Source organism: Panthera tigris, chromosome D2 (assembly GCF_018350195.1).
Source record: "Panthera tigris isolate Pti1 chromosome D2, P.tigris_Pti1_mat1.1, whole genome shotgun sequence".
NCBI lineage: Eukaryota > Metazoa > Chordata > Mammalia > Carnivora > Felidae > Panthera > Panthera tigris.
The window spans coordinates 24,635,911-24,654,261 of record NC_056670.1 but is presented as its reverse complement, the minus strand read 5'-3'; the positions used below and the strand labels follow the sequence as shown (position 1 = coordinate 24,654,261).

Here is an 18,351-nt window from a genome sequence, read left to right as displayed (position 1 = left end):
GGAGCAGCCTAGGGTAGAGATGCTGCAGATCACGTGACGGAGGATGCCCTCAGCTGCTCTGGAGGTTAGATCTAGGAGGCCGCCAGCGGTCTAGGTCTAGGACAGTGCAACAAGAGGGAGACGAAGGTGACAGCTTGCTGTCAAGCAGAAATGTGACTGGAAGCGGCCCTTTGCAGAGAGGTGGGGCCAATTCTTTCCAACCGAATGTGAGCCGAGGCTTTTGAGAAGTGGGGGTATCTCCCCCCTAGGTTCTTCCCCTTTCCTGTGGGCTGGAAGGGCAGAGAGCAGAGCAACCTTGGAGGCTGTGTGTTGAAGACAGGCAGAGCCCCCCTCCCCCCAGTTCTTGAACGACAGCACAAGATTTGTTGCCAAAATGAACACCTAAGGTGGACTGTTATGTGAGAGAGAAATAAACTTCTATATTCCTTCAGCTGTTGCATTTTTGTTACACATTACAATTATAGCAGCTGAGACTACCCTAACATGAAAGGCTGAACTCTAATCTCTGTGGAGACTGAGAAAGCAGGGCCAGAGTAGCATGAGGTTTGCATCGGTCACAGCGCCGTCGGCTGCCATGCGCGACACGGTTAATGCCCTGTGGTGGTGATGGGTGATACCTCCACAGTGCCCTGAAAACAGAGAAGAGGACTGCCATGCTAAGAAATTCTGGTTGAGACACCTTCAGGGGACTCTCAGAAGGATCTGGAGGATAGGAAGGTTTGATGTTCTCATGCAGCAGATTGGAGCAGGGCCAGAGAAATACTACTTGAAATTATTTTTGTGATCCCTTGCCAAATGTGGCTCTGTCTGTGTGAATTTGGTCATTATCACCTGCACTGTCAGTACGGATGGCTTCAGCGGCAATCCCTTTCTACTTCCAGTAGACCAGTAAGTCAGACACAGAAGCTTGTTAGAGATCTGTGCAAAGATTGAAGTGGATATATTCTGAGTGGGAGGCCAAGATATCCAAAGAATGAAGCACATAAACGTCAGTGGGAATACTACATGAGAAAGGTTGTTCGATGGTCTGTTTTTGCAAACTTTGTTTTGTTTCTCGAGAATATACCTGATGCCTACTATGGTACCTGGAACAAAAAAGATGCTCAAAAATATTTAGTATGAGAATTAGTAAACTGGGCTAACTATACGCAAGACTGTAACTTCCATTTTTCCTAACTATTTGGTAATCAACTTCTTTTGAAAGCGGTCACAATGAAATGGCAGTCATATTTAAATCTTGGAACCCTTTATGCACTATATTTTTCATGACTAGAGAAATGTGAATATTTTAATTGAAAATACAATATTTATAAGTAAAAGATTCCTCAAATGGAATCTTAAAATCATTTAAGTATCAAAATGAATTTATATTCCAAGAAAATATACTCTTATAATTAGGCAAGTTCTTTTGGAGATTACGAAATCATCTGTGATGTAAAACCATAGTATCTAAAATTACATTCTGGTTTATATAGTGGATGGATCAGATTATCTTTTTTAACAAGCCAGCACTTGCTTTATTATTACTCAAAATCCATAAGGCTTATACAAAGCTTTAGCATTTCAGAAACCCAGACAGTCACGTGATGGCGTTCTTCGCTTTACTCTCTCAAAGGCATTAGAGGATATTTTAAGCCTGAGTGAACACTGTAAAATGAATATACCCATAGGCTAAATTTACTATCAAAAGACCATGCTCCATTTAATAGGTATGCATTTATCTACCCTTGATGCCAAAAGAAAAGTAGGCCTCATTTCATAATCTTTTAACATTTCTAAAGGGAACCAGTTTTTATGATTTACATTCTTAGACAATGAAATTGATTTAAATGCCCAAATAAAGCAAACAAAAAGTCAACAGCAACTGTAAAACAATCCTCATCATTTCCATCACAGAAACTGAGAGTGATGGACAGGCTCCAAATATATAGTGGGACATCATGTTCTGGGGGAAGGGATCTTGCTGTAGATTTATGAGTCAAGGCAATAGCAGTAAATGGCATATTAATTAAAAAATATTTTTCTTAAAAAATTTTTTTAATGTTTATTTTTGAGAGAGAGAGGGCACAAATGGGGGAGAGGCAAAGAGAGAGAGGGAGGCACAGAATCCAGAAGCAGACTCCAGGCTCTAAACTGTCAACACAGAGCCTGAGCTGGGGCCCGAACTCACAAACCACGAGATCATGACCTGAGCCAAAGTTGGACACCCGACCGACTGAGCCACCTAGGTGCCCCCAAAATATTTTTCTTAAATTGTATCTTTGTATAAATTATTCTTTCTATGCTAGGACCTGTGTGATATTATAACAACAACGATGTTAACAGTAATGTATGTTAAATGATACAACTACTAAATTACACTAGCATGATAGAAAGAAAAATTATGTGATATATTAATGAGAAATATTACTCAGGGCCTTTTATAAACAAAGCCCTCTGACATGAAATAGGCATAAACTCTGATGTCAAGGTTCCTGCTGCCAAGAAGCTTTCATGGGAGGGATTAGTAAAAGAAGATAAGGAATAGTTGATTACCAGCATAATGTTTGATCTACCATATAACTACTACTATTTCATGTTATATTATATACTATATATTGGCTTTGTGTGAATGAAATTTCTTCAGTTCTAAAGGAAAGCCTTCCCTAATTCCACCCCCTCTAAAGGTCATATACAATCTTTGTGCACCTTACTTTTTCTTTGTAGCATATCTGAGCAACGGTTTGTATAACATCTGCCCCTGTCTTCTGACTGTAACAACCAACAGGGACAGAAACCATCCTGTTCCTCATCATGTTCCCAGTACCCATGTGAAGCAAGTACAGAGGAAGACTTTTACTTAAAAGTTTCTTAATTCTAAGGTCTGAATTGATGCAAGACTCAAACAAGTAACTCTGGACTGCAAATAGCAGTTTCTAACATCTAAAATAGTCTATTTTGTCAAAGTTGTTCTCAAAGTTATCAGAGATTAAACAATTTTCCAACATTTCTTAACTTCAGATTCTTTGAGTCATAAAGCAATTAATGCTGGTCTTTATGAAAAAATGAAAAATTATATATGCCTAATGATTTCAATTATAACCACACTAAGTAAATCCAGATCATCAAATGCTAAAATATGCTTCCCTGGGCGGGGGGGGGGGGAAATCTTTGCTGAGTCTGAAAAGAAATAAACACTGCTGAATTTCAGACCACCCAAAGAGAACTTTATTTTCTGACCATTATTATTCACTCAAGTCAATTCACCCAAAACATTCATTCTATACCACATTTCAGAGACAACAGAGAGACCTTCCAATATAGAATTCTTTAGAAACAGTGTAGAGTTGAAAAGATTTCTCCCCTTTCATTAACATTATGCAATAATTTGGTTATTTCATAATGATTTTCCCCCATTAAAAACAAAAGGGAACAAAATGTGAGAAATCAATAGAAAAACTCCCTCTTTTATCCAACCCAGATGGCTCAGTTATGGGATTTTTCCCACAGCTGTGCCAAGTTAGAAGCATGCTTGAAAATAAACTAGTTGAAGTTCAATCCCAAGTGCATAGAGACCATGGCTGAAAAGAGTTCTTTTTAAAAAGATGGGGCATGTGCTCTGGGTGAATACATTAGGCTAGAATTGATTTGAGCTTCCTCAACTCTGAGGTACTTCTTCCCTCCCTGCCCCATTTAAGACTATCTTAACTTTGTACAGCTTGTCCAAACTCAGATGTTTGGGGGTTATACTTTCAGATGCTGAGGTTGCTGCAACATAGTTTACCTGCAGATTCCAGGCATCACTGCCAAAGAGCTCACAGATTATTCTTCAAGTATGAAGGACTGTAACTAGAAAGGGAAAGCTCTGTCAACGACACTGCTTTGGTCCTCCCCAGTGAGTTTTTAAAAAATTTAATATTTATTTATTTTTGAGACAGAGAGGGGGAGAGAGAGACAGAGACAGACAGACAGACAGACAGACAATGAGTGGGACAGGGGCAGAGAGAGAGGGAGACACAGAATCCGAAGCAGGCTGTAGGCTCTGAGCTGACAGCACAGGGCCTGACACGGGGCTCAAACTCATGAACCATGAGATCATGACCTGAGCTGAAGTCGGACGCTTAATCGGCTGAGCCACCCAGGAGCCCCCCTCCCCAGTGATTTTGAATCACAGAAGCCCGGTGTATCTCATCCCTGACCTCAGCAGTTTGAGGAACATGAAAGAAAGCAAAAGTGCAAAAATGTTTAAAAACTAACTGATAATTAATTTAAAAGGAGTGTTGGAAAGAAGACATAAAAAGCAGGATCTGCTTATGGGAACTGTTCCTGGGAGCAGACTTTAGGAAGAAATGACCTCTCGGTCCAAAATAACTCTCCATCCACACTGGCTGAGAATTCAGAATTTGCTTTGTTATGCTGTTGAAAGTATTATTGATTTATTTGGAATAATAAATATTTTTGAGAAAGACAGTTCCCTTCTACCAGAACCACACAGAATTTCTCAGGATTTTAGCATGGGAAAGAGCATATCCAGATAGGAGTGACATGTGCTCATTTTAACACTAAATCGTCACTCTACCTTCTTCTTTCCCTTAGTGTTCCCAAAGTCTTGGCCCATCATGTTTCCTACTTGAGGTATTCCCAAGGTATTCCATTTCTTAGGCACCTCGGTACCCCCATTCCATCTACCTTCACACAGACAATTCCATCGTACTATTTCTATGAGTGAACCAACCGAGCTACTAAATGGTATGCTCCTTTGTCCAGGTGACAGACAGGTTGATGACTGAGCTAGAAAATGAAGATTTTCATTCTTTAGGTAAGATATGCTCTTTTATATACAACGTGTAGCTTTATAGTCTAGGCTCTACAGCATATTTTATTTATTTTTAAAGTTTATTTTTTGAGAGAGAGAGAGCGTGAGCAGGGGAGGGTCAGACAGAGAGGGAGAGAGAGGGTCCCAAGCAGGCTCCACGCTGTCAGCACAGAGCTGGATGTGGGGCTTGAACTCACAAACTGTGAGATCATGCCCTGAGCCGAAATCAAGAGTCAGACACTCAACCAACTGAGCCACTCAGGTGCCCCACTGACACTATACTTTAAATGTACAATAATCATTCAAAGAGTGAGAACCAGCCTTTATACCACATGGGATAACACAGTGTTCTCGAGAAACAAAGACTGGTAGGAAAAAAAAACCAGGAAGAATAAATCTGTCACGACTGAAAATGAACCTACGATATCAAATTACTTTCCTTCAAAAACATGTGCAATCAACCTCACCTAGAGAACCGAAGTTCACATTTGGATGAATGTAGAGAGACAAGTGACAGGTCACAGGATACTTGGGGTAAGAAAGGGCTGGCTCAGTGCCAGAATGCAAGACAGCATGAAGGACCTAGGTAAACACAGTGGGAGGAATGAAGAGGCTGGAGTAAGGTACAGAAATTTCACTGATGTAGAAAATTTTGTTTATGGTCAGCCCTACAACACGGAAACTAGGAGAAAGTCTAATTCAATATCCTTACCCCGATAATTGTATTGTATGGTTAATTTTGTTAAAATATTATTTTTCTATAGTATGTTCCAAGTTGTTAATCAATCCATGTACATACAGATGTTTCTAAAACAAACTATTTGCTATTTAGTGTCCATATGCATACATAAACTTATAGTAAAAAAGTACAACGTGGTAACTATTCACTTTTCACAATAAGATACCTCTTAATTATTTTCACCTTGGTTGTAGATAAAAATTCCTTGGGAATTAAAAAAAAAATTATTTAGATTCTAGGCCTCATCATTACCATGCCCAGAAAGAGGGCAGACAGTAATTTAAAAGACAAGAGGGTTTTGGGGTGCCTGGATGGTTCAGTTGGTTGAGCGGCCGACTCTTGATTTCGGCTCGGGTCAAGATCCCAGGGTTGTGGGACTGACCCCTGCATCAGGCTCCGTGCTGAGTGTAGAGCCTGCTTCAGATTCTCTCTCTCTGCCTGCTTAAGATTCTGTCTCTCTTTCTCTCTCTCTCTCTCAGTCTCTCTCTCTCTCTTTCCCTGCTCCCTCACCCCCTGACAGCCCCTCTCTCCTGCTTGTACTCTCTAAAAAAAAACACTTTAAATTAAAAAAAAATAAAATAAAAGACAAAAGTGTTTTTGATATGTAATCAGAGATGAGAATGTGCCCAAAGTCTTGCTATTTGAACTGTGGTATATACACAAGTCGTATTGGCATCACCTGGAAGCCTGATAGAAATGCAGAATTTTAAGCCCAGAGAAGACCTATTCGATCAGAATCTGTGTTCCAACAAGATCCCAGGGGGATTCCTATGTGCCTTAAAGTTGGAGAAGAGCTGTAGCAGGAGAATTCTCTGACAATATCACCTAGGGGAAGGTGGGTGTCATTCATGAAGAGAATGTAAGAAGAGTCTTGGGTTTGGAGAAAAGATGATGAACTCAGTTTTGTGTGATAATTTATTCAATGTGGACAGTTAAAATGTACTCCTATTTTCATAACACTGTTTAGGTACACCATCATTTAAAGAAAAAGCTCAAAAAATGAAGAAGCTGAACCTTTAGCCCACCTCTCAGAGGCACTGTTTATAACTTAGAGTAAATTCTCCTGGCAGAGCAGCCTACAGGCTCTTCTACACTGAAGAGGTTCCGTGAGGAATGTCCCTGTTGTCTACCCATCACCAGAACCCAGAGTTATTTGGACACTGACCACTTGGTGCAGACTCCTCCCTCTCCCAAGAAGGAAGTGCCCTTAGATTCTCTTTCTTAGGGTAAATCTAAATCTGCCTCCTACAGGGAAAAGGTAAGAATGTTGACTTAGTAGGCTGAAATTACATTCAAACATCATATCAATGGCAGAAACTTCTCTTGGTGGCTCCAATAATTGATTTTGACAATCATCGTAAGAAAAGATATACCATACTAAAACAGAAGTGTTAAAACTTCATTTAAAAGATGCCTTTTGACAACAACAGATGTTGGCAAGGATACGGAGACAGAGGATCTCTTTTGCATTGTTGGTGGGAATGCAAGCTGGTGCAGCCACTCTGGAAAACAGTATGGAGGTTCCTCAAAAAACCAAAAATAGAACTACCTACGACCCAGCAATTGCACTACTAGGCATTTATCCAAGGGATACAGGTGTGCTGTTTCGCAGGGACACATGCACCCCCATGTTTATAGCAGCACTATCAACAATAGCCAAAGTACGGAAAGAGCCCAAATGTCTATTGATGGATGAATGGATAAAGAAGATGTGGTATATATATATAATGGAGTATTACTCGGCAATCAAAAAGAATGAAATCTTGCCATTTGCAAGTACATGGATGGAACTGGAGGGTATTATGCTAAGTGAAATTAGTCAGTCAGAGAAAGACAACTATCATATGACTTCACTCATATGAGGACTTTAAGAGGCAAAACAGATGAACATAAGTGAAGGGAAACAAAAATAATATAAAAACAGGGAGGGGGACAAAACAGAAGACACTCATAACTATGGAGAACAAACTGAGGGTTGCTGGAGGGGTTGTGGGAGGGGGCATGGGCTAAATGGGTAAGGGGCACTAAGGAATCTCCTCCTGAAATCATTGTTGCACTATATGCTAACTAATTTGGAGGTAAATTTTAAAAAATAAAAAATAAAGTTAAAAAAAAAGATGCCTTTTGAGGGGTACTTGGGTGGCTCAGTTGGTTAAGTGTCTGACTCTTGGTTTTGGCTCAGGTCATGATCTCACATTTCATGATCTCACGGTTCACGGGTTCGAGCACTGAGTTGGGCTCTGTGCTAATGGTGCAGAGCCTGCCTGGGATTCACTCTCTCTGCCCCTCCCCTGCTCTCTCTTTCCAGAAATAAATAAACTTAAAAAAAGCTAAAAGAAAAATAAGATGTGCCTCTTGGAAACCTTTCAAAGTTAATGTAATATTTTAAAATAAGACTATTCAACTCCACCGATTTTTGTGACTTTTTCTGTCCGGCAGAAAAAGACAAATACCATAGGATTTCACACATATGTGGAATTTAAGAAACAAAACAAATGAGCATAGGGAAAAAAGGAGAGAGGCAAACCAAGAAACAGATTCTTAACTATAGAGAAGAAACTGATAGCTATCAGAGGGGAAGTGGGTGGGGGATGGGTGATTCAGGAGGGCACTTGTGATGAGCACCGGATGATGTATGGAAGTGCTGAATCACTGGGTCATATACCTGCAGCTAATAGTACACTGTGTATTAACTGGAATTTTAATAAAAACATTAAAAAAAGATGTCTATTGGAAACCTTCGTAAGTTAATACAATATTTTAAAGTAAAATTACTCAAGTCAGTCTATTTTTGTGACTTTTCAAGACCTTTTGAAGTTTGCTTTCCCATGTTACCTACCGAGTTTGGATCTGTGGTTTAAAAAAAAGAAAAGGAATCACTCTATATTCATTCTGATAGCCAAAAGATAGGCAAAATTTCATATATTTGAACTTTAAAAAAATTTATTTATTTTTGAGAGAGGGGGAGAGAGAGAAAGAGAGAGAGAGAGACAGAGCATGAGCAGGGGAGGGGTTAGAGAGAGAGGGAGACACAGAATCTGAAGCAGGCTCCAGGCTCTGAGCTGTCAGCACAGAGCCTGACACAGGGCTTGAACCCATAAACCATGAGATCATGACCTGAGACAAAGTCAGATGCTTAACCAACTGAGGTGTCCCAAAATTTCATATATTTGTATAATTAGATATACTTTAAATTTTTTGTAGTCTTTCAAAAGAACTTCATGTTTTTACAATTCTATTATATTTCTGAAGTAACATTTCTCATGAGCTTTTAAAATTACATGAGGTTTGGGGAAAGATTTTATTTTTCTAACTTAGCTAAAATCTTAGGGAACAGTTCTAGCTTTTATATTTTTAGGAGGACCTTTCACAGTGTGGTGGTGATCTGGCTGACAATCTCATTATTACACCTGTGGTTGGGAAAGCACTGTATTTCTAAAATTATGTTATGGAAAGACGAAGTCCATATCTAAACATATCAGAGGTAGATCCTGGTGCTGTGTAAAAGGGAAAATTTCTCTGGAAAAATATTGTCAACTTTAGCTGAAAAGGCAAAAGCTTAGGTATATTTTATCAGAGAAGATTCTATTTTCTAAAAATAAAAAATTTTTAATAAAAATATAAAATTTAATAAAATTTTTAAACATTTTTTTGGTTTGTTTTAGAGACAGAGAGTGAGTGAACGTGCATACGTGAGCAGGGGAGGGGCAGAGAGAGAGGAAGAGAATCTCAGGCAGGTTCCACACCCAGCACAGAGCCCAATGTGGGGCTTGATCTCATGACCATGAGAAATCAAGAGTTGGATGCTTACCCAACTGAGCCACCCAGGTGCCCCAATAAAAAATTTTAAATGAGAATTTTTAGGTAGTTTATTATTTTTAAATTTTAATTTAGCATTGCTTGCTTATATCTTTTCTGATTTCTCATTGTGTCAATCCCTCTACTATTCGTCTCCCTACTTTAACTATTTCAAGTGTTTACCTTATTAGACTTACTTAAGGGAACAACTCTTCCTTTAATTCCCTCAATTTTGTTTTTTATTTGTATTTCTGCTTTTTTATTGCTTTGTTTGTTCTACTTCCTTTACAGATTATTTTATTTTGGTATTTTTTCTTGCTTTGCGAGTGTAGTGTTTCATTTTCTTCCTTTTTAAAATATAGGCTCTTTCCTTTTTTAAAAATGTTTATTTTTAAAAGAGAAAGAGTGTGGGCAGGGGAGGGGCAGAGAGAGTGCAGGGTTGGGGGAACGGGGGGACAGAAGATCTGAAATGGGATGTGAGCCCCATGTGGGGCTTGAACTCATGAACCATGAGATCATGACCCGAGGCGAAGTTGGACGCTTAACTGACTGAGCCACCCAGGCGCCCCTAAAATACAGGCTTTCAAAGTGATTCAGAATATAAATTGTAATATGAATTACTGTCATTTTTATTTTTGAATTCATCTAGTACCGCACTTCTGATTTTCCCTTGTACTCAGTTGTTATTTCTTCTTTTTGTAACTTACTGGAGGTTTCTTCACAGCAGAGAGGTTATGGGGTGTGAGTAGATAAGGGGGGGGGGGGAAGCAGAACACTGGCAGCCTCTGAACACGTTCTCCCCACACTGAGGGTGGTGGCAGTCCTTTCTGGCTGCTGTAGCTTTTCGGATTTTAAGCTGTTCCATCACGGGATTAGGGTGGAGGTGGCTAGGCCTCCCTCCAATTTACTACTTAACAACATTTCCTTTAATGGAAACAACGGTTTCTGTCCCTGTTTTTAAAAAGTCTATTTCCATTGGCACTACAGTTCGTAAAATTCTTCCTAGACATTAGCAAAAGCCCAAGTTAGCCTCTTAGGTTTGAATGTTACTGTGTGTTTTTTTTTTTTTTTTTCCCTTTTGTGCATGTTTTCCAAAGCATTTGCACGGGAAGTTAGTAAAGGATAAGACTGCTGCAGTCGGCCGGCTGCATCTTAGCATGAAAACTGTGGGGATGCTTCTGAATTACTTCATAAAAGGTCAAGGGGTGCTCTAATTCACATTCTAAAATTTTATTTTATTTTATTTTATTTTATTTTAAAAGTTTATTTATTTATTTAGTGAGAGAGAGAGAGAGAGACAGAGAGAACAACAATCGGGGGAAGGGCAGAAAGAGCGGGAGACACAGAATCCGAAGCAGGCTCCAGGCTCTGAGCTGTCAGCACAGAGCCAGACACGGGGCTCACTCACTAACCATGAGATCATGACCTGAGCTGAAGTTGGAGCTTAACCAACTGAGCCACACAGGCGCCCCTCACATTCTAAAATTTCAGAAAAAAACCGTGCTAGGTGTTCATTAAACACCCTCCCCAAGTAAATAACCTTATTTAAATTTAACACTTGTTTCCTAAAGTGGATCCACTGTAATGGTCATGAGATGATCATGAAGAAATCATTTCTAGAAAACATAAGGAAGATATAAGTCACTTAATTATAACAGCATCAATTACTTCAGCAGTGAAGTTACATACTGATATGTATTATACATACAATATGTAAACTTGGCACATCAAGAATTAGGTTTATAAAACAATATTCGTCACCTGCTTTACTTTAAGTAAAAGTAGGTTTAGTTCATTAAAGGATAATAAACTGTCCCAAGTGACTTTATTCAACTGTCCTAAGTGAAAATTGTGATTTTTATGTATCAATACTTGATTTACAAACCATATAACTCAAGACATGATACACATGGATTCCCTGTATGTCAGTTAAAATTAAACTTCAAAATTGTTGTCAAAGATCTAAAACAAATGGTATCTATTACTACTTTAAATCTGTCTTCTATGTGAGCACATTTTAAAAACCAACAATAATGGTTTATTTCATGATAAGTTATATTTGATATCACAGTATATTTCAACCAGAAGTGTTCCACTCACACAATTTGGGAATCTGGGTAGAGATTGATAAACTGCACATAAACATTTAATTGCATCCTTACCACAAATCTCACTAAAACAACAGTAAACGTGATTTTTTTAAAAAAGACAAGTCCAGAAGAATGAAGAAAAGAAGACAGCAATCCGAATTTGGGGGAGGTAGGAAGGAAGTGGAAGAGGAGCACCTGAGTTAGGAGGCCTGAGAAAATTGGATATTAAGCTGACAGTGGGAAAGTTGAGAAGCAATCCAACTTTACACCGCAGAGCTCCCCAAAGGCTCAAGAACTGGTGACACAATCCTTGGTCACGAGGGCAAAAGCCAGGAAGTATGGCTGTTAAGTCTGCCTGAGGAGCAGGTAGGCTCCCAGATGCCCTCCCCTTTTCGCGGTCAGGTGATGCCCCTCCTTCCTCCCACAGGAACCTTGCGGCTGATTCTCTGGGAAGAGTCAAAGGGCCTCTGGATTTGCAAATCTCTGGCACAGTTGAGAGTAGGCATTAAGTTCTAGTTTATAAATTAAATATTGAGAGCCCCCAACCCTTAGTCTCTCACCGGAACGCTAGAAACCAAGTAGCTTTCAGAATGGAAGAATCTTGTCTGAAGACTCTGACATGAGAGAAAATATCTAAACATACAGACACTGATCATTTTCCCAGGAAACAGTTGTAATGGTTTGAACTGTGTCTCCCTCAGAAAGATATGTTGAAGTCTCTTATGGACTGACCTGTGATTCCCCCAAATTGATATGTTGAAGCCATAACCCCCAAGGTGACTGTATTTGGAAACAGGGCCTTTATGGAGGTAACTAAGATTAAATGAGGTCATAAAGGGGCCCTAATTTGATAGAACTGGTGTCCTTATAAGAAAGAACTCACCAGAGCTTTCTTAACACAGGCATCCAGAAAAGGCCATGTGAGGACACAGAGAGAAGATGGCTGTCTACAAGCCAGGAAGAGCCTTTACCCCAAATCAACCCTGATGGCCCCCTAATCTTGGACTTTCAGCCTCCACAACTGTGAGAAAATAAATTTGTGTTGTTTAAGCTACTCACTGTGTGGTATTTTGTGATGGCAGCCTGAGCTAATACAAAGTTCTTACCCCCAGTACCTCAAAATGTGACATCATTTGGAAATAGGGCCAATGCAGATGTAATTGGTTAAGACGAAGTCATGCTGGGGTATAGTGGGCCCTGAATCTAATATGCTTGGCTCCTTGTAAGAAGGAGAGAAGAGACTGATACACAGACACAAGAGGAGAACGCCATGTGACGACAGAGACAGAGACCAAAGTGCTGCACCCGGAAGGTAAGGAATGCCAAGGACTTCTGGCAACCACCAGAAGCTGCAAACAGGCAAAAAAGGATTCTCCTCAGGGTGCCTGGGGGGCTCAGTCGGTTAAACATCCAACTCTTGGTTTCGGCCCAGGTCATGATCTCGCAGTTTGTGAGTTCAAGACCTGTGTTGGGCTCTGTGCTGACAGAGAGCCTGCATGGGATTCGCTCTCTGCCTCTCTCTCTATCCCTTCCCCCTCCCAAAATAAATTATTTAAATAAACTTAAAAGAAAAGAAATGAAAAGAAAAGAAAAGAAAAAAGAAAAGAAAAGGATTTTCCTCAACAGGTTTCAGAAGGAATTGGCCCTGTCCACATCTTGATTACGCACTTCTAACCTCTAGAACTGTGAGACAATATATTTCTGTTTTTTTAAGCCACTTTGTTTGTGGTACAACCGGGAACACTGGGAACAAATACAGCTGCCTTGTCAGATCACCCTACAGTAAAGATGACATTCAGCAAGCCTCTTCGTGGGTGCAGGCCTTGTAACCAGCTTTTGATTATCATACTCAAATGTGAGTGGAGGACCAAATATTACCCAACATTTGGGAAAATCATGCATGAGAGACAGAGGCTCAAACAAACAAAAACCAGAAGTCAAAGGAGAGACTATGTAGAAAGAACATATCTAAAAAAACCCCCATTTTTCATATACATAGACAAAAAGAAAGCTATTTTAAACAACATAAGGATAGAACACTATAGGAAAAGGAACATTCAGAAAATAAAAAGAGCTCTTAGAAGTTAAACACACAGAGACAGAAATTAAAGATTAACTAAAGGGTTAGAAGATGACATTGAGAAACTCATAAAATAGAACAAAAAGTGACAGGAAAGAGAAGAAAAAAGATCAGATAATTAGATAATTGGTCCAAGTAGCTTTACAACTGAATAAATGGAATCCCAGACAGAACAAACAGTGAAAACAAAGCAGAGAAAATCGATAAAGAAATAAATTTTAACCAAATTTCCCAGAGCTGAAGGACAAAGGATTTCCCAAGTTAAAAGGGGAGGATTTAGCAAAATCTACCACAATCGATTCACACCAAGGCACATAATCATGAAATTTTAAACCTAAATTTTCCACACATGGAAAAGATCCCACAAGCCGGTGAGAATCAGAATGGCTTCAGACTCTCCACAGCAACACTACAGGCTAAAAGGCAATGGAGAAATGTCTTCAAAATTCTGAAGGAAAATTATTTCCAATCTGGCATCTCAAAAAATTTGTCTTTCACACAGTCTTCTCCGGAAGGATGTACTTCATTAAAATGAGGAAGTAAACTTAAAAAGGAGGAAAACAGGAGATTAAGAAATCTGAGGATCTAAAACAAGAGCTAGTCTGGAATATCCATTGGATGATAATACACTGAGAAGAAATCCACACAACTGCGGCAGAGTTCAGGTGTAGATGTGCAATAATAGAGAATCCCACATAAGTGAAAAACCAACCAACCAAACAACAAACCAGAAAACAAGACAATGAATAACAAGCAGGGAAAACAAACCACTGTGCAGGAAAAAAAATGGTAATGATAGGATACCACAGAGACCAAATGCAAATAGTGTTTCTATCATGAAAAATCCTATACAACAGGTACTATTCTATGTCAGGTACTGATTTGAATGCTTTATGTTCATTAACTCATGTAATTCTCACCACCACCTGAGGAGCTAAGTACTATAACAGTTCTCATGTTACAGATGAGGAAACTGAGGCACAGAAAAGTCAGATAACTTGTACAATGACATAGCTAGTAACAGATAGGACTGGGATGTTAACCCTGGCAGCCTGGTTCTAGGTGCTGTGTTCTTTATTTGTTTAGTCTATTGCTTCTTTCTTTCTAACTTAGGCTACGTAATGCAAATACTGAATACTGATCCAATACAAATTACACTGTAATGACCCTGGGAGGCTATAATGGACAGGGAAATATGCATGTGTATAGTTATATGTGATAACTACTATTAATCATCCTTAATGATAGCAAGAAGTCAACTGATAATGCCCATCTGAAAAATTAAGAAATGGTAATATAAGCATGTCATTTAGATATGGAAATAAATACTAAAGGATTCAGCTAGAAGAGCTGAAAGTAGTTGCCTCTAGAGAGAAATGGGGATGGGGAAGGTGGGGAATTGTTCTTTTCATAATAAGCCTTAGAAACTATTTGATTTTTAAAATTTAAATAATTACAGCTTTGATAAAAACAAAAGCTAAATTAAAAGTAGATCAAAGTGGAAAATAAACAAATAAACATGTGGTCTAACAAGACTAATTTTCAAAAATTCCATCTCAATCAGTGGGTTAACCTTTACACTTCCCAAATTAAAACCCTTGAATCAAATGAGTATTTTTAATCCAAAATATGAAAAGATGGCTGGGGAACACTTCTTGACAATAAAAAAAAAAGTACTTTATTGCATTTTTTCCCTTCTATATCCACTCTAAAACTAGTAAATAACTTCAGATTTTACCAATTGACAAGAACTATAAAGCTAGTATGTGGTATATTTGTTCATTTTCATATCACCCAAGTATTTAGGAAAAATTAGGTCACTTTCAAAACCAAGTCAATAGGGTTTTAGAGGGCTAGCTCCTTTTTTTTTTTTTTAATGAGTTTATTTATTTATCTTGAGAGAGAAAATGGATGTGTGAGTGGGGGAGGAGCAGAGAGAGAGGAAGAGAGAGAGAATCCCAAGTAGGCTCTGCAATGTCAGTGCAGAGCCTGATGCGGGGCTCGAACCCTGAACCATGAGATCATGACCTGTGTTGAAGTCAGACTCTTAGCTGACTGAGCCTTCCAGGCATCCGTAGAGGGCTATTTCTAAGCCTTTAAAAGAGTAATCTCCCAGAATTTTCCCTGTTCTTTGTTCTTGCTCACAGTAAATCTCTGTGATCAGACCAAATGTCTGATTTTGATTTTTATGTGCTGTTAGCCAATCTTTTCATTGCCACGTTCTCCAACATTCTTAGAATAAGAACACGGTTTCCTAGAAAAGCTACAGCAATTACACACGACTTGGAAATAAACACTCTATTTTCAAGTCACGAGATGGTATAAGCCTAAAAAAATTTGCAAAACCATACTAATTCTTCAGTAAGTTTACATTTCAATTACTGCAAGGCTGAAAGACTTTAAGTAGGCCATATCAGCCACACTATACAGGAAATTATATCCTAGGAAAGCTCTGTTTTAAAAATAGGCAAAGGAAGAAAGGAAGGTTGCCAAAATACACAGCACTTTCCATTTGTTTTGATTTGAGCACAGCATCTGTTTTATCAGGTGCAATCTACTGTTTGTAGGCTTAAGGGGAATGGTAGTAGTTAGGGTGGAAAGAAGTAAATTAATCTAAAATGTTTGCTTTCTGAAAACAATTTTGAAGTAGATATCAGTGGAATTTAGGTAACAACGAAATACCACAAAGACACTGAGCTTTGGGTTAAGTCAGACTGGACTGTGTACTCCTTAACCCAGCAGAATCAAAGCTGAGAACCTAGACTAATCCCCTTAAGAAATGTACATTGTTCTTCAACTCTTCTTCCTTTTCTTAATCATTCATTCACTCATTCATTTAAAAAATATTGAGTACCTATTATATATACCATGTACTGTTCTAGGTAGGGAAATGTATCAGTTAACAAAACAACCAAACTCCATTAACAAAACAACCAAACTCTATGGAGCTGTTTCTGGTGGGGAAGACAAATACACATACAAATAATATAATATCAGATAATATAAAAGGCTATTAAAATATAATAGGGAAATATGAAGGTTAACTTTTCTAAGAAATTACCATATGCAAACCAAAATCAATTAGGATGGGATCACTATATAGGAAAACCTTCTGAGAACAGAGTTCTAATAAAACTGTTATAATCAAAGTTTAAAGTAAGGCTAGGTGAGACTCAGCAAGATAATAATATTCAAACATTTTGTCAAAAGTAAATTTAGGTTTGGGCACCTGGGTGGCTCAGTGGGTTAAGTTTCCAACTCATGATTTTGGCTCAGGTCATGATCTCGAGGTTTGTGAGACTGAGCTCTGCGATGGGCCCAGCACAGAGCGTGGAACCTGCTTGGGATTCTCCCCCTCCGTCTGTCTTGTCCTCACTTGTGCAGGCACGTGCATGCACCCTCTCAAATTAATAAACTGAAAACAAAACTAAACAAAAAACCCAAAAAACAACTAAATTTAGGTTGGAAATAGTTACCTGCCAACCCTTTCAAAACCTAATTTCATCTTTAGCCGTTCTGATCATAGTTGATTTCGATATGTAAGAGTCCTGCCCTAAGTACTGGTTAAACAGCCTCATTGCCCTTCTTTGAAAATATCCTTATTTTTGTGGCTCCTGGAGGTCTACTTTGGAAGCACATCCACTGGCTGGTTGTGAAAACTGTTTTACAACCTAGAATCCTCACCTACTTTTGGTAGAAGAGACAGAATGAAATATTTGTAACAACATATCCAATCTGGTATGATTCCTGCCTTAATGTTCCATGTTACCCTGGGTAAGTCAATTTATTTCTCCGAGACTGTAACATCAAAACATTCTCCCTGACTTTATTTATTTATTTATTTATTTATTTATTTATTTATTTATTTATTTATTTATTTATTTTTGAAGTGAGGACCAGTGAGATATTATGGTATGCAGAAAAATGTCTCCCTACCCCAAAGATGTCCATGTCCTACCTAATTCCTAAAACCTGTGAGTATGTTACATGGTAAAGGAGTAATCAGGCTGCAGATGGAATTCAGGTTGCTAATCAGCTGACCCTAAGATGTGGAGAAGATCGTGGGTTACTCAGGTGGTCCCAAGGTAACCATAAGCATTCCTGTAAGTGGAATTGGGAGGCAGAAGAGAGAACTAGAGGGATGGAAATGTGTGAAGTTTCAGCTCAACGTTTCTGGCTTTGAAGCTGAGGAATAGAACCATTAGCCAAGGATGCAGGCAGCCTGGAGAAGCTAGAAAAGGTAAGGTAAAAGATTTTCCCTTAGAGACTCCAGAAAGAGTACAGCCCTGTAAATCCATTTCAGATTTCTGTTCCCTAGGATGGTAAGAGAATAAATACATTTGGGTTGGTTTAAGCCAGTAAGTATTTGGCATTTTGTTATAGTAGCTATTGCAAACAATAATATATAAAAGTATTTTTGAAATTGGTAGGAAATCATATAAATGCAAATGTTTTAATATGATATCTCAGCTTGGTCTCGCTAGCAGCCTTGATGGCAGTCAACTTGGTCACCACGTCTTCCGAGTTGTAGCACATTTCCTTGTCAAAAGCAAATGCCCTGCCTTACCATTTTTGCTTTTAGCTTTTTCATTTGTGGAGAGTTGATTACCATGTAATTATCAAACCAATTGCCTTTCTACTTCCCTAGTTTTTCCATCAGTTTCAATAAGAATGTTACTGGATTCTCGTCCAAAGGTTATCTTTAACTTATGAAGTAGAATTAAAATTTCAGGGTTAGAACCATTCTTATTCATCCCAAATTTATAGAATAATACAGGAATAAAAATCTGAGTGTTTATTAAGGATTCAAACACAGAAACCCATGTTTTTAAGTCTCTAAAAGATAATA

The 18,351-nt window shown here is 38.6% G+C and overlaps 1 protein-coding gene across 6 annotated transcripts in view; it reads right to left on the bottom strand.

Annotated features, from left to right (window-relative positions):
• The window catches only part of REEP3 (receptor accessory protein 3), a 93,480-nt gene that overhangs the window by 32,290 nt on the left and 42,839 nt on the right, over positions 1-18,351 (bottom strand). Inside the window, exon 2 of one of the 6 annotated variants that reach the window (XM_042961160.1) lies at positions 3,764-3,828. The exons of the other annotated variants lie outside the window; for them this stretch is intronic. The gene's annotated coding sequence lies outside the window, so the exon portion shown is untranslated. The remainder of the gene's footprint in view (positions 1-3,763; positions 3,829-18,351) is intronic. 6 annotated transcript variants of the gene reach the window in all.